Source organism: Vanessa tameamea, chromosome 2, assembly GCF_037043105.1.
Source record: "Vanessa tameamea isolate UH-Manoa-2023 chromosome 2, ilVanTame1 primary haplotype, whole genome shotgun sequence".
Lineage (NCBI taxonomy): Eukaryota > Metazoa > Arthropoda > Insecta > Lepidoptera > Nymphalidae > Vanessa > Vanessa tameamea.
In genome coordinates this window covers 4,790,739-4,807,791 of record NC_087310.1, presented here as the reverse complement: position 1 = coordinate 4,807,791, position 17,053 = coordinate 4,790,739, and the positions used below count along the sequence as shown (strand labels likewise).

General features: G+C 31.1%; 1 protein-coding gene across 1 annotated transcript in view; it reads right to left on the bottom strand.

The window, feature by feature from the left end:
- The window catches only part of LOC113401098 (protein windpipe), a 46,294-nt gene extending 40,436 nt beyond the window's left edge, over nt 1-5,858 (bottom strand). The window contains exon 1 of the mRNA XM_026640834.2: nt 5,581-5,858. The gene's annotated coding sequence lies outside the window, so the exon portion shown is untranslated. The remainder of the gene's footprint in view (nt 1-5,580) is intronic.
- Between the last annotated feature and the right edge of the window lie 11,195 nt (nt 5,859-17,053).

The window sequence follows — 17,053 nt, the reverse complement described above, 5'->3', positions numbered from 1 at the left end:
TTCAATTCTGAGACGTGAGACTAAAGTTATTCAAAAGGCAGGCTTTTGACATTTAGTTTCGTTCTGAAGCAAAAAAAGCTGTCGTTCAGAAATATATGTAATGTTTAATCATCTATAACAGCTTCCTTGTATTATTATGTATTACATAATAAATGCAAATTTCAATGTAAATATATTGTAATATAAACAGTATAAATATTATGTAACGTTGCCGTTTTTAAGTCACGAAAAAACATCTGCTCTTTATTGTATTATAAATTTAATTTAATATCACCCAAGGAATATTCTATTCCTAGATTTGCATAATATTTTTATCGTTGACATTTTAAAGTGTTCCACGATATATACAGTGTCAAGAAAAACAATCCGATGCTCGTTAACGTGTTTTTGGATAAGAATTAATATTATTTTACATTAATCGGAATTAAGTATATGTTTTCCTAGATTGGTCATCCTGTTCTAACGATTGATATTTATTACAGATCATTTGTATTTTAAATATTCTTTATTTTATTTTTAAAACCAATCCTTATATAAATGTGTGTAACTAATTAGAATAATTAAACGTTAATACTAATGTATTATATATAAATTATTACATATTAGAACTATTGGAACGATTTCTTCAAAGACTTTAATTTTTCAATTTATTAAAATATTTATAAAAAATGACATTATCATATGTATATAATAATGTTTGTTTTTAATTAAAGTTTGTATTATATTAATTAAAAAAATCTTATATAAACAGCTCAAGACTACCGTTTCTGAGGTCCTGGATTAAAATTTTGAGACAGCGGAGGCGGTAAATTGTTTGTAAAGAAATGATTTTCAGAAGCCCCCTGGAGACAGGAAATTATACTCCCGCCTCAGAAATCACGTATAGCCCTCCGTCCTAGACCTGATTTTCTCTGATCTAACAAATTATACCACCGTCTCACCTGATTATGACAGTGCATCTGTATTTGACAAGCGCAGTTGACATGCCATTGAAATTGATAAAAAGAAATCTCTAAAGAAATACAGTACAATAAAATATACACTTGAAAATTAATATTTTAGTAAAATCCTTGGAACGCCCGGATCCAATATACGTTCCGATTAAATAACGCCTGACGTTCATGTAATATATTTATTATTATGAAACGTATGTAAGCAAATGCATTGAATGTTTACTGAGCGTAAATTTACTATTGTTAATGTATTGTTTAAATAGTACTATCTAACTCTCACGCGCCAGTTTCTGTATGTATCCGTTATCAACTTGTGTGTACTGGAACCACATCTGTGTAATATTGCACGTTTTATTCGATTCTAGACTTAGCTCGTTACAGGGATTATATTTAAAATTATGAGATTTTTATATCCGTAACGATCTTTATATTAAATTATAAATGGTAACTAAGACCAGCTTAATTATTCATTAAATAAGGTTTTATTAAATTAATATTTAGTATCTGTAAATGTTAGTAATATTCAAAAACAAATGAAGCGATATTCCCTATTTTTTCTTAAAAAATGAAGCCGTTGTTAGTTGCAATATACGTACTTATTCCCAGTATTAACACGACATTAAGATCACTATTTAGATAAAACAGTCGCTTCGTTCTCGCGAGATGAAAATTATTATTCGTTATATTTTTGCAACCTCAAAAGTACTTGATAAAAATATTCATCCACAGATCTTCAATACCGTTACACCATAAACGACGAATATTTAAATCATGTCATATAAATAGATTTGTAATTCATTTAATAGAAATATTTCTGATATATGTATTTTTAATACTCCAAGATACCTATTAAAGTTTTTGCTCCGCCTATGTTATCTAATTTGCCATTTAGATTTTATTCGACATTTTTATCGCTAATTATATTTAATCATCAGTAGATAAATGGTACAAAGACCGCCTAGCGAAGCGATGCACAAAAAAAAGAAGAAAAAATGACTAAGATCTTTGTACATAAAGCTTATTATTATACAAATGTTAGGTATTTCATTTTACCTAGAATTTTTTAAAGGATAACGGAGTATCAGACTTCAAGAAAGACATCGTCATGAGTCGTATATGGTATATGACGTCAAGAATGTGATAATTAGAAAACGGAGGTCAGTGCCAATCTCAGGAGTAAATACAATCAAAAATACAAGTGAGGTTTCCTTATGTCTTAAATTACTTAGCCATGATTTAAAACAAAATCAATATTGGTCGTCGCTCTTATATCAAAAAGAAATGGTACGGAACCCCTCGTACAAGACCGACTTGACTTTGACGTGCTTTTGAAATAATTGTCTAAAGTTAATAAGAAATACTAGTCAACAAGACGTGTACAGGGTCAATGCCAAAAGGATCGAGGTTTCAATCTCACAACACCGAGTCATTCGATTTTTATACATTTATCGTGTTTTATTTAGGTATATATAGCTGCAACCGCGACTTCGCGCGCGTTTGAAATTAACACATGAAAAAAAATTTAAAACAATAACTTTATTTATAAATTCTAAAATAAAAGTTACTCCTTATTACATCAGCTATCTGCCACTGAAAGTCCTGTCTAAATCGGTCCAGCCGTTCCAGAGATTAGCCCGAACAAACAGACAGACAGACAAAAATTGTAAAAAAATGTTATTTTGGTATCTGTACCGTGTATACATATGCATTTATTAAAAAAGCGGTTATTTTAATATTACAAACAAACACTCTAATTTTATTATATGTATAGAAGATAGACAGGTGGTCTTGTCATCTGAAGAAATATTAACCATAGCTTACATCGCCAATGTGCCACAAACCTTGGGAAGTTAGATGTTATATCTTTTGTTCGTGGCTCACTAACCCTTCGTAATGAAGGTTGGTACATACGCCCCGCACAAAGCCTGACTACCAAGTCTAACTTAGATTTAAATTTTGCCAAACATTTGATGTTATATCTGAATTATATCTATGAAAGTGATGATTAGGAAGTTGTAAAAATTATCATCGACATGGCAATACTCTTTTATCCGTTGTTTACGATTTTTAATTTGCTTTGAAACATATAATTTATCACAACGATGTACAATTGCAATAAAATGACTAATAATTTAATATTTGTGCGTTAATGTGTATATTTTTATTACGGCTGATAGCTTCTGAGCAATACTTTCGAACTAATAAGCAAGTAAATATAATGAGATGTATTTCATCGACATTATGATGTACTTATATATGTAATAAATAAATAAAAAAAAAAAACAAATGCGTTAACTCCAAGATAACAAGAGTAAATAAATTGTACTGTAATTAAAAACAAACTGCTTTGTTCTTGGATGTGAATAAACTTAAAGGTCATAAGTAGCAACATTTTTTTTGGTAGTATAATGACATTTTGGAACTGTGACTAATAGCTCATTAGTCGCTCTTGTAGAAAAAGAAATAAGGCTGACATAGCTTAATATTATCATAGAGAATTACCAATAAATATATAGCAGAAACTCTGTAAGAATAAATTCATATTTTACTAAAATCACACGATAAATGCGACAGTCACGACTGTGGCAAATTACACAAAACGAAGTGACGAAGAATATGCAGAGATCACATGTCAAGTGTGGCGTGATCCAAACTCACGACCACATATCGAACATTATATAATTTTATAAAAACCTATTACATATTTTTTAAAAGAAAATATAATTAGGTAAAAATATACTCTGTAAAGGTCTTATTGCTGGGCTTATGCCTCTTCTGTTTTTGTGGTTTAGCTTCAACCGTGGTGCTCTAATGCGTCGTGAAAACAGAAAACACTTAACAGTTTCCACGCGATGATTTCCTTCTCTGGCGAATACTAATAAATAATATAAACGTTTCCCAAGTCCCAACCAGAAACACTCAGTATTACTATAATATAAATAAAATGTATAATATGTATAACGTATAGTAGCAAACATCGCGAAAGTTTAATGTGTATAATTAGTTATAGTATAAAAAACGACTTATAATTATACTCTATTAAGAATGATGGTATTTTTTTTTTAAATATTTTTTTGCCTAAAAACCTATTAAAAACTACCGCTTGGTAGTTTATTAAAATAAATTTGCAAGAAACAGCCCGGTATATCTATTTAAGCTTCCGTTAGGAATTAATTAATTAATAGCTATATTAAGCTAAATAAATAAGTTCGTTATGATTAACATAAAGTAATCATAAATAAATCATAATTATTAAAGACGATGAGTTTTTTTTTTAATTTCAAATTAGTGATGATTCGAGCGAAGGTAAACTCTTTCACAAAATGTTTTTGTCATTGAAATATTTAAAAAAAAAGTAACGCTGTTAAAAAGTCGGTTTAAACGGCATCGTACTGGCGATCGACGCATTAATCGAAAACATTCACTAATCGCTTGACTATTACGGTAATAGCGTTGCAGCTTGCAGACTCCAAGCCGTCTCAGTAATACCGGCCAATGCCTTGCAAGTCTAGCCTTGAAACAAGAAAATAAGTAAAATAAGCGTATCACAAGGGCATAGACCTCATGGTAATATCGTTTTTTATAATATTCATTCCTGTGATTGTATGCAAAACAATTATAAATAGATAATTCGTTTTTTATTGTCAACTCTCAACGTCATTATCCAAACAACTGAATAATATTATTATAATTTTAAAATACGCATAAATACTCTAGTAATTGCAACGTCAGCAAAATAGGATTACGCAGCACCTATTTTTTTTTAACTTGACAATTAATTTTCGATTTCGACAAAAAATATCCTGTTACGACACACATATTATTAGCTTTTGATTAGTTTATATTAATTAGCGTTTCGTTTCAAATATCCTATTTTCCTTAAACGAAAATTAGCATTTTTTTCTGTGTAATATAGAGCATAAAGTAGTAAGTACATATTAAATACCCTTATCATATAATTAATACTAAAAATTGTACGTTAACATTTAACGTTTATGCATGTTTCCGTTTATTATCACGTATTCGGTCTGTAAAAAAAAACTCTTGTACCGAATCTAAAAACGAACCTCAATGTCAAATGTGACTTGCGAGAATTAGTACTTTGACAAAAATAGTAAGAAATAGTTCGAATACTTATTTTCATTAATTTAAAAGACCTTTTTACTGTTCATTCAAAAGTAATACCTTTATTTAATTGAGAATGTTTAATTGTTTCATAAAAAAGTGTGAGAATTGATTAAATACCATAAGTTTGTAATGCGAATTTTAATTGAATGATTGCTAAATATTCGTGTGGGTAGTTTTATGCGTGATTAAAATCTTCACTTCATTTTAAATATTTCTTATCCACACAAATATTGACGTCACAAGTACAAAAACTATGGGTACATCAATATTAATTAATAATAGCTAATTTAAATTTATTGCTAACTGAACATCATATTGGAAAACCTTGAAAACTCGTTTCGAAGTCGAATCCGTACTTAGCTTTTGACTGTTTTAATTTTTGTGGAATTATTTAAAATTATTATAAATTAAAAACACATGAAACGATATTCAGTATAACGATAATAATATTTAAAGTATTTTATAATAAAATTAATTAAAAATTATACTAAAAACTTACCGAAATAATGTTGTGCAAACTGAAAAAAAAAATGTATACGTTGATTTCGTTTTCGTAATAGCGGAAAAAAGTTACGAAGTCCTATTTAAAAATCCCGACACAAAATCTTCTCACTGACGCACTGTCACTTTTCAATAGGTGCACGGCCGGCTTTTTTTATTCTGTGGACATCACGCCACGTCGGTGCGGCTCCTGCACGTGGTGGCGTGTTAGCTAGTCGGTAGTTCGGTGCGGACTGGCGGCTAAAGTCTAACTAAACGCATGTTACTCGCTTCGGGTCGTCTGACTGCACCGCTCAATTGCGTCCCTACTAGATACGATTCCGAATACGTATTGTGCCTTCACATCTATGCTGGCCCCTATCGTCAAAAGGACCCTAAATGTATGGCATTCTTTTCGACATACGAAATGTGCAAAATATAACAAAGAGCCCAAGACCTTATCGCATTTTTTTATCCATTTTAACTTAACTTGATAAAAATCCTTTTAGTCGTTTGTAAATTGTAGAATGTTAAGCATGCCTTTTATTGCTCAGGCTACTTGTAATTAATAGATTAAGTGATTTAAAAAAATTACCTTTTAAAACTCTTATATTACTCATGTGATACAATTACATAAATTAGCAAATCGCGCCATGAGAAATATGAAAGTAACTCGTTCTGGTTTTAAGTAGGATATCTACGAAAACCAGTTACCGCCCCTGAACACTGTGGTCTGTTGTGACCCCAAAAGGTGTACAGATATACAACTAACCGAGAACACTGTGTCTCTAACTGAAATACCGGTCCAGACACGGCGGATCAGCATCGTACGACAATCGCACCACCTGAGCTATTTGAATTATTATTATCCGTTTTTTTTTTTTTAAATAATTCAATTCTCAGCAGTTGCGGCTTGCGTGACTCGATCATATTTTTAAAATAAATATTGTTATTCTCGCGTTCGTTTCTGCTATCATTGTATAATAATATGTTTTGTGTATTTAAGTATAAGATAAAGAATTAATTATTTAACATTTATCTTTTGTAATACGTGACAACAGATTTTTTGTCGAATCATTCGTTTCTATTTTTATTAAGATATGTTTCCAATTTTAAAATTTACCTATTAATAGTTAATTAAAAAAAAATTAATAACCAGAGACTGTTTTATAATTTGACATAAATAACATAATAATAAGAAACGTAATAAATGACTAACTAACATTTATTTTTTATAATAATTGAAGTAAGAAAATCGCTTTTTATAATAATTAGGTAGGCATTATATATTAAAATTACATATAACGACAAATACCTACATATATATTTTGTTGAAAAATATCCTCTTCGGCTAATATAAAATAAAACAACGTAAAGTTGACATACATTTTTGTGATATTAAATGTTTAAAATAATATGATATTAAAATTAAATTGTATACTGTAAGGAATCGTACACTCCTAAGAAAAAAAATATTCTTGATCAAAAAATATTAACATAGCTTAAATAAAACTAAGATAACTGAATATTAATGTAATTTTTATACGTATATTGTATATAAAAAGTCAGGCACAGAATATTCAAATAACCAATGTTCTGCTGACAGTTTACTATATAACTCACATGGACATATCTCACAAATAACTCATCATATCAAAATATTTACTTAGTATCCAAAACAATGGACGCAAGACCGGTATGCTATTGAGCGTACGGGTTGCGTGAACGGTCAACGCAAAATTAACTCTATTTACGTACAATAAACAGCCCACAAACGTTTAGAAACATCATCAAATCAAATTGGTCTTCTACACTTTTGTGTGAAAACCGTTGAGGTAAAAACTACGCATAATGTATTTTCGAATTTCAAATATCGAACAAAGAATTTGTGAACTCATAACCAGAAAGATAAAAGTTTATTTTTGTATGTTGACAATAAGCATGTCCGTTTACTCAGAGTACCTTCAATCGGTGCCTGTACTGTATCTGATGTATCGCCGACCTTGACCAACTCTGATATTGTAAATAAATACTGTTTGCCTTGATATTTTTTGTTGTTTTTATATATGCTTAATTAAATATCAACACAAGCAACTTAGCAGAACACCTTGGAAAGGTGCAGGTCCAATTCCTGCTGAGCGTGTACTTTTATATGATTAACTATTAATTTCTTATTTAAATTCATTGAAATGATTCAAATAACTTTTGCGTAAATAATATATTAACATTAAGATACCGTGTATCATATTAGTAAGTAACTTCTGTTTTGATAATCATAAGTATCATAATATCGGCTCGTATTATTCTTCCATCAGTGTCTTAGTGATCGACATGGATTGGCAGTACCTATATTACGCGCGGGCGCTGATATGCTTCTTACCATACAGGTGGTTGAGATAGTTAACGTGCTCGATTTTAGCATGCTCTTAACAAAAATTCACTCAATATCGTACGACAACACTTAAGACGAGATGTCTCGGCTTCTAAGGTAAACACAAATATTAGATAGTAAACATCAACAAATCTTTGTATGAAGACGCTAATTATTGATGACAGATATATATTCATATACGTTCATGAATATAATGCTCGTCTAAATACGTAAAATCCGAACAAGGTGTTAAAAAGTAATGCCCTTCGATAAGGATAAGTCAGATAAAATACTCAATACTGAAAAACAAATTTGAGCATCGGACTTTAAAGAAAAAAGTTACGCCGTTAGTCACTGTTATGACCAAACATATTGTGTCGATAGAATTAAATAAGTCCTGATAATACACTATGGAAATTGGTTACGATGAAATTTTAAAGTTAGAGAAAGTTAACTATCAAATATAAATTAAAGATCTATTCAGTCACGATGGTGCGCCCATCCCTATTAAATTATCGACGTTCATTAGTATAGAGTGATGATCGTACAAGATGTCTTAGTGTGCGTGAGACGATTAACACTAGAGTAAAAACAGCAATAAAAATATAAATAAGATTACATGATTACCTTCGTATTTAAGTTTTCGTCTAGTTTTACGTGAAGGGGCGACTCCGTGAGTGTCATTATTTAGAAATAAGTCGAAGGTTTTTGGTATAAAATATAGCCTATATTCTTTTTAGGATTCGTTTCAGTGAGCTAGCCATTAAAGTGTAATAGACAGATAGACAGAGTTTCGCACATATAATATCAGTATAGATAAGAAACAACACCAACATAACAATGCTGAAAATGAGTACCTCCGATATATCTACGACTAGCATAAACGCTAATACGATCAAGAGACATAACGTACTCATAGTACATGACACCCCGTGAACTAATTACCTTTAATGGATGTCACTGGAGGAAAGTTAAAATGACCTGAGTAATCGTGTAAAATACAATGAGTGCTTGAACAGTGTCGTCGTACGATAACGAAGACAATTGCCGCATTTGCAAGATAATGGAAGTGGATGGAAACGGTTAATCTATTAGATGCTCTGTTACCGTAGAAAATGCCGGCCTAGTTCACTAATTGAGAGTGTATGGACAAAAGATCCGCTAATTGGAGTTTTAATATCTATATACGGAATGCATTTGTTTAATTTGGTCTGGTTAACAATGTCACGCTGGTTGTATATAATATGCAAGTGAAGCTACTGCTTATGTGCATCTCAGAAATGAAATAGAAATAATATAATTATTCATAACAGAATTATTAACAGGATTTTATAAATAAAAGTTTAAAAATAGGTACTGCACATATGACGGAACGCGTGGGATGGTCGCAAGAATTCTAGCAATAGTAATAAAGTTTCCAGGATCGTAGTTCAACCCACAAGAGCCGACAGCTAAATCAGTAGCAGTTTTCTACCATTTAAATTACTGAAGTGTGTTAATTAAATACAAAATTAATGATTGTTCGAATAGAGTATATCAAAGTAACATTCTTTGGAAGTAGCCAATTTGAAATCTTTCCCAAAGACGTCTAACGTTTAGGTAGGTATTGTTTAAGTCATTACAAATTAAATATTAAACAGATTCAAATGCGATTGCGAAGTTTAAGAGATGTTTTTTTGTAATAGGTAGTTTATTTAAGGTAGATAGATATTCGACCGCCAAACGGCAGTACTCAGTATTGGTGTGTTCCGGTTTGAAGTTTAAATGAGCCAGTGTATCTACAGGCACAAGGGACATAACACCTTAGTTCCCAGGGTTGGTGGCGCTTTGGTGATTTAAAGAATGGTTAATATTTCTTACAGCGCCATTGTCTGTGGGCGCTGGTGACCACTTGCGATCAGATGGCCATTTACACGTCCGCCTACCGACACCATAAATATATATTATGATATTTAAGATCCATAGTTAAATTTTATATTAAACAGTTACCATTCATTGTCTATATAATAGGTATATTTTTGATTTAAAATTGGCAGAACATTTTGGTTATAATTATTTTTTAGGTATTTTAAAGCAATCTTCTTATTAATCAATATACCATATGGCGACAGTGGTTATATCGACCTACGTTTACCACATAAAATCAAAGGCGAACCGGCATTAATATTAATTATTAAATGTTATAAAGTTCAAATAAGCTACCCAACTAGTATCAATGCGTACCCAACGATACTTATCCGGTTCTATTACCATTAAAGTTGCCTGTAAATAGAAAATATCGTCAATAAACAGCAAATAATTACTATTGCGAAGCGAAAATATAAACGTCTGTTTTACTCTTGCAACGGCAATAGTAGTTACTTGTATCAAGATCTTAAGATTGTATTGCAGGAGAATTCGAAAATTATTTATAGTATTTGTAAGGTGGTATCCAGCTGAAACCCAGTTTAATGTCAGCATTAATTTAAAAATATTACGTCTCTAAAAAACCCTAAAGAAAAAGGAAACCAGAATGGTACAACAAGATTAATAATCGCTCTACTACCTGATTGTAAATTCTTCAGTGGCTTCGTATTTCATTTATATGAAGAGCTTCAATAGAATGAACTGTACTTGTATGTTCCGGTATCAACGTTAAGTAAGCAAGTGACCATATAAAAAATTAATAAATAAACGAAATATCATTTTAAAAAAACCACCGGTTATTAATTGTAGATTCTACCGAGAAGAAATGACAATAATCTCAGAAGAAAATCTTTTGCAACATTTAAAATACTATGTACTTTTTAAATGTCCCCTGCCTTAACGTGAGAAACCAAACTTAATTTTTTGTACCGCTTTGTAAGTGTGACTTACAAAGCGGAATATGTTCTTTTTACGTGCGTGTAAAAATTATAACATACATTGTAAAGAATTAGATATATTTAACTCAAAAATTAGTGAATTTAAATTTAGTTTACGTCATATTACTTACCTATAACTGTTTTACTTGCTTTTTTAATACTTTCTGTTTTTGTTTTTATTTTTAATGTAAGTTGTCATTTTTATTAGTTTTAAGTTGAAACTTGATTGATTTATGTTTTTCTCATATTTTATTTTTTACTATTAAGTGTAATTATAATTGTTTGTTTCCCAAATAAATAAATAAAAATATAAAGTTATGTTAGTTAAATACAATTATATATTATGTATATAAAATATCCCGCCTGGAAGTCAACAAGTATTAGCTCCACGCTTTTTTTATGATCTATATAGTCTTGTATTGAATATGCTTTTTTATTAATGTATTTTTTACAAATTATTTTAATTTATTAATCGCCAAAGTTTTCTGTGGAATTTTATCATAGAAACGGATACCTTCTCCTAACTACTATTAACATATTAAACAAATAAACAGGTCATACCTAGATATACTGAAACTTTGATTGTGACTCTGCCTGCTTATAGAAACATGCAAGCATATTAAAATATAAATGAGCCGATATAACCCAGTGGGTAGAACGCGTGCATCTTAACCAATGATAACGAGTTCAAACCAAGACAAGCACCAATGAGTTTCACGTGCTTAATTTGTGTGTTGTAATTCATCTCGTGTTAAAATAAAAATTCTGCCACATACCCACCAACCTGCATTAGAGTAGCGTGCTGGAATAAGCTCCAAACCTTCTTGTCGAAGGTAGAAGAGGCATGAGCCTAGCAGTGGGATATTAACATGCAGTTACTTTATATTAAAATAAAGTAAATTCATAAGATACACCAATGGCAAGGAAAAAATCAATGGCGATGGCGTTTTAAAAATAGTTTTAATTTTCTTCTCCAACCAAGTTGTACCAACCTCGTATAAACTCAGTTTGCATGAGCAGTCGGATAAGAAAAGGTCATGATCAAGTAGATGACTTTCCCATTTCTTATGAATGGCAAGAGAAATGTGGTCTTTTTTATATTTTACACAAAACCAGGTAACTACTTATTTATCAAGAAACTTTTATATTATATTATCTTCTCTAATTAGGAGTATGTTTGTACATAGAGTGAGACGAGAGAAATCATGACCAAATCCATGACTAACTATTTCACATCCTATCCGAATGTTTTTACCATTTAATAGAAGACCAGTTAATAACTTCTTTTAAGGAATGATATTATTTTCTTCTCCAATCAAGTGTCGGCTTGTACAAAGAGACATGCTTAAATCTATGACTTTCACATCATATACGTTATATAAGTTTAGTACCTTTTAACTATTTACTAGAATACCTATTGGGAAAAGGTTTTATTTGCTTCTAATTATTGAGAGGACATTATCAAATGACCTGATGATCTTTCACATTGTCGATTATATACCAATAAAATATTGAGGTTTAATTACAATCAAGGAACATAATAATATAAGGATTCTACATTCTGTCATGGGATTTGAGTAACGACCCTAGGGCCTATAATAACACCTCATACCTTACCCATGTTTATGGGTAGAGGAACACTTATCACCAAGTCATCCAATTGCTCGTCTGACGTCCTACTTGCAATAAAAAACAGGTTTTACTACAAACAATAATTATCACCCGCCATATACGGAATTCTGGTGACGTCGCTTTGCAGCAAGTTTCTGATACAATAGTAATTGAAATAATATTAAAATAAATGACCGTAATAAATATAAACTTATAAGTATTAGAAACTATATTTATTTGAGGGTGTACTCGTTGTTTGCATTGATCTATTTTTTGTAAACAATTAACTTGTTGTCGCCCGCAGTTTCGTTCTCGTTTTAGGCATCGGTTGTCAGGTGCTAGGCATAAATGTATTATACCAAATAACATCAGATTCAGTTCTGGTTCTTGGATTGGTATTAAAGAACCACAGGCAGAGTAACTTTCGCATTTGTCTATAATTTAATATATTTATAACACAGATATTTATTTATATAATTCTGCTGTACGTGTGTATGTCACAAAACAAATATTAAACGACGGGACTGTTTTCGTTGAGATTGTTTGTGGTCCATGGTCCTGGATATGGATGGTAAGTCACGCTATAAATGAGGTTCGTATTTACCCGCATGAAGTCGGGACGGGAAGCTAGTTTTGTCTATAATTTAAAGCTAAAGAGTTTGTTAGTTTATCTGAATGCTCTAATCTCAGAATACCAGTCCTATTTAAAACAACCTTTTATTTTAGACAGCTCATTTAAAATGCTTAGCTTTTTTAAAAATATCCAATGTCAAATTACTCTATAATTTGTACACCTCGTCTCTATTACAAGCGTCAGCAGAAAGGGAAGTGAACCATTTTTGTTCTTCGTGCGCGACTCAAGGATATATCTCAAATTTTACCATCACAAGCGGTTAAAATTACGCTGACATTCAAAGGATGTTGTTTCGTAATATAAGTGAACATCCATGTTACTAGAACTATACAATAGATACATTTTACAAAATACTGAACTAGTAATACTATCGAACTTTATTGCAAAATTCGAATTCACATTCACAATATACCTACTTTAGCTAATGCATTCATTCTAAGAAATAATATATTTACTCAACTATTTGCGACCTTTAATTCAATTGTAACCCTCATATTTACTTATGTTATTGAATTATCGCCTTTATTGAGAAGCAATCAAGATCCAAAACCAAATGCGAACACATTACTAGACCTGAAATCAATTGTTTTTTCCCTTAAAGTTGTATGCGTTCAACTGTAAATACGTTAATGAAATAACTATTCTCTTCTGTCTGAATTACTGTCTCTCCGTTAATGATGAACACGGTAACAATTTTATTTTACAGAGCGATGTACGAGATGAGCGAGTATGTTCTAAAACTTTTTATTACCATCTTACCGTAGCACATAGGGCATCCAGTGTTGTGCAAAAGATCACTTTTAATGAGCCCTCTATTACTATTACTTGGTGGTAGGGTTTTGTGCAAGCCCAGACATGTAGGTACCACTCATTCATCATATATTTACCATACCTATCATAAATAAAATATATTAATTCATCGAGAACTCGTGCTAACTTTAAAAATAACACAAAAGGATCCTAACATTCTTAATAGCACTTGTGATCTGTTCTGGTCTTTCATCCAAGCTCGTGACAAACTTGATTGCCCTTAACACACATATCGGAGAATACTTGACCCATCAAATGTTCAAGGTTATTTGGTGACAGTCTCAAGACGATTTATTTATATTACTTTCCAGTGGCTACATTCCTCTGCACAGATTATATAAAACCTTTTCATTGGAAAATAAATTACCTTTTAAAAAATATTTATGGAGTCTAATTGTATCACTACGTACTGAATTTTATTTAATTCCTCCTATAGCATAAAAAATCTATCGGCAAATTTAAAAAAGGAACAATATCAAATCATAGTTTCTTAAAAACAAGACAGTCCATTATCTAGACTCAAGAGCCGTTACGGCCACACCGGCCGCAAAACCATGTAAATTGTTCGTACCGTATCAAAGCCAGACAAGATATACTGCCGCTGTAAGCCGCAAGAGGCGAACCTAGTTGCAATTATTACCTGACTTGTTTTAAGCCTTTGAAAGGTTTTTGTATCAAACGAAACAAGCATGTATAAAACATAGAATAACATGTTTACATACATCGTTTAATTCTTAATATTAACTTGTGTCCGTATCAGATTCAATAGACTTCAAATGAGGAGAATGTATATTTCGGCAATTGGAATGTGAATTTTATATTATATTTACATTTTAGCAATAATACCTACTTGCTTTTGCTTGATGTTTTGCAATTATTAAATACATTTTAAAATGCCATGACTTAGACCAGAGTTACCACAAAATAACTAAACATTTCACAAAATGGCGAAAAAAATGTAAATACTGGACCATCATTCGAGTTAACCTTATTCTCAATTACATGCATTTATGTGCCATTTTTTAATCACTTATAAAATGGACTATCGAGGCCATTACCCCCTGTGTGCGTGAAATTTGGTAAATGTGGTATGCGACATTATTATAAAAATTATAGGACACACGTGTCAAAATAGTGTATCACAGTAATTCGGTTGTCAACATTTCACAAGTGAGATGCGATGTGAATTACAGAATCACACTACTCATATCGAAAGGTACATAATCTCTAAGTTAGCTTGTATATCCATAAAATGTATAATACATATATACAACTGTGGGTCATTTCATATATGTCTTAATATAATCCAATAACGAACGGAAGTTATCAAGCAGAAGTGCCAATGGCCAACCTACGTCGTTAGGATAACGGAAAAAATAAAAAACTTGGTGATTAAAAAGAGCTTATGATGCTCCGATCAGTTTGATTGACGACCTAAATTGGTCAGCGATTTTTAAGTCTCCTGGACTTGAAAATCGCTGTTATTAAAAGATTATTTTTTTGATAGTGGCACGGTGTGTTATGACTTTTCGTTTGTGAGGCAATCCCTGAGTCTTCCCGGCTTCTAATATCGCTATTCTTACCGTCAAACTGTTTACCAATCAGAACGCGTTAAAGCATCCTTTTGTTTCTGTTTTTGATAATTAAATTAAGGTTATAATGTTAGCCGACAGTGTTCAATTACATTACAATTTAACTGAAATTAGTCAGCTGTTCAGACAATTGACATAATTCCATGAAACTGATTTCGCATTAATTCCTTAATGTAATATTTAAAATGGTCTGTTTTGTACAAATGTCTGTAGCTTAAATTCATTTAAAATTTTAATAATATTACGAAAAATAATTACAGTAAAAATCATAATAATTGATAATGAAGCCATACTTGATACATACAATCTTGTTCACATTAATTATTGATTGACTATTATTATTGATTGATTATTGATTGACGACCTCCGTGGTCGAGTAGTGTGTACACCGGTCTTCATGGGTACGCTCACTCCGAGGTCTCGGGTTCGATTCCCGGTCGAGTCGATGTAGAAAAAGTTCGTTAGTTTTCTATGTTATCTTGGGTGTGGGTGTTTATGGTACCGTCGTAACTTCTGATTTTCCATAACACAAGTGCTTTAGCTACTTACATTGGGATCAGAATAATGTATGTGATGTTTCCAATATTTCTTTATTTATTATTAAACTATTTTCACATCTCAGTAAATACCCATTTATATGCATTATTGATGAATCGACAAGTTCAGTTCAGACAAGTTTCACTAGAATAAGTGAAAGGCACAAAGGGCATTTACTTCGAAGATTAATTAATACCAGTCGTGTTCATTATTTTTGCTTCATTCCACGGAGAAAGTATTCTTATAATCGATAGGTTTATTGACTTAATGTTTTTTTTTTATTTCTTAATAGGAAGCGAAAGAGTAAATTAAACAGCCAGTTTTAATTCGACTCAAATTTAATCTGTTCCTGGCTAGTTTCATTACTGATATATATCGATTTGAAAGACTTAAAAATAATTGCAAATAATTCATCATATTTGCGTAAAATCTAGGCCAGTGCAAACATGAGGCAGTGCAGATATACGCAATGATCTAAGTAAGGTCCTTGACCATTTAATTACACAAGTTACTTGATCTGTATATCGATGATCTGATTCTTTTTTTACATTTCATGACTTAGGAAATATATATATCTAAAATCAGCCACTTTCAAAATTTTAATTGCAGCGAAATATATTTTTTTCAAATTTTATAACTAAATTAATAATTATGAAACATAAATAACTTTCAGATATGATATGGTAATTTAAGGTGTGTAAAATAAAAAATCCAAGAATTTGTAATTTTTTAAATGATCTAAAGTGGCACGATTTATAATTTAAACGTCAAACTCTTTAAAATCTAATTAAAAATATTTTAGCATGGAAAAAATACCTTTTCCATTGTTTAATTTAGTCAGAAGTATCAGAGATACGAGTGGTTCTTACAGCATGACATGTGGTTGCGGCTTTGTAGAGCCACCCCGTTTTAATTTATAGTTCTCTTAAAACCCGACTAATGGCTTTTTTGTAATTGCATCTATCGAGCAAATAAGCACTTCAATAGCTGACTGTTGAAGGGTAATTAATGTATCAAAAAGCCCGCCACAAAAGAGAGTTGACTTCAGGCAGCCCACCGTATAATAGTCTTTACACGCTGCACCGAGTCCTAAA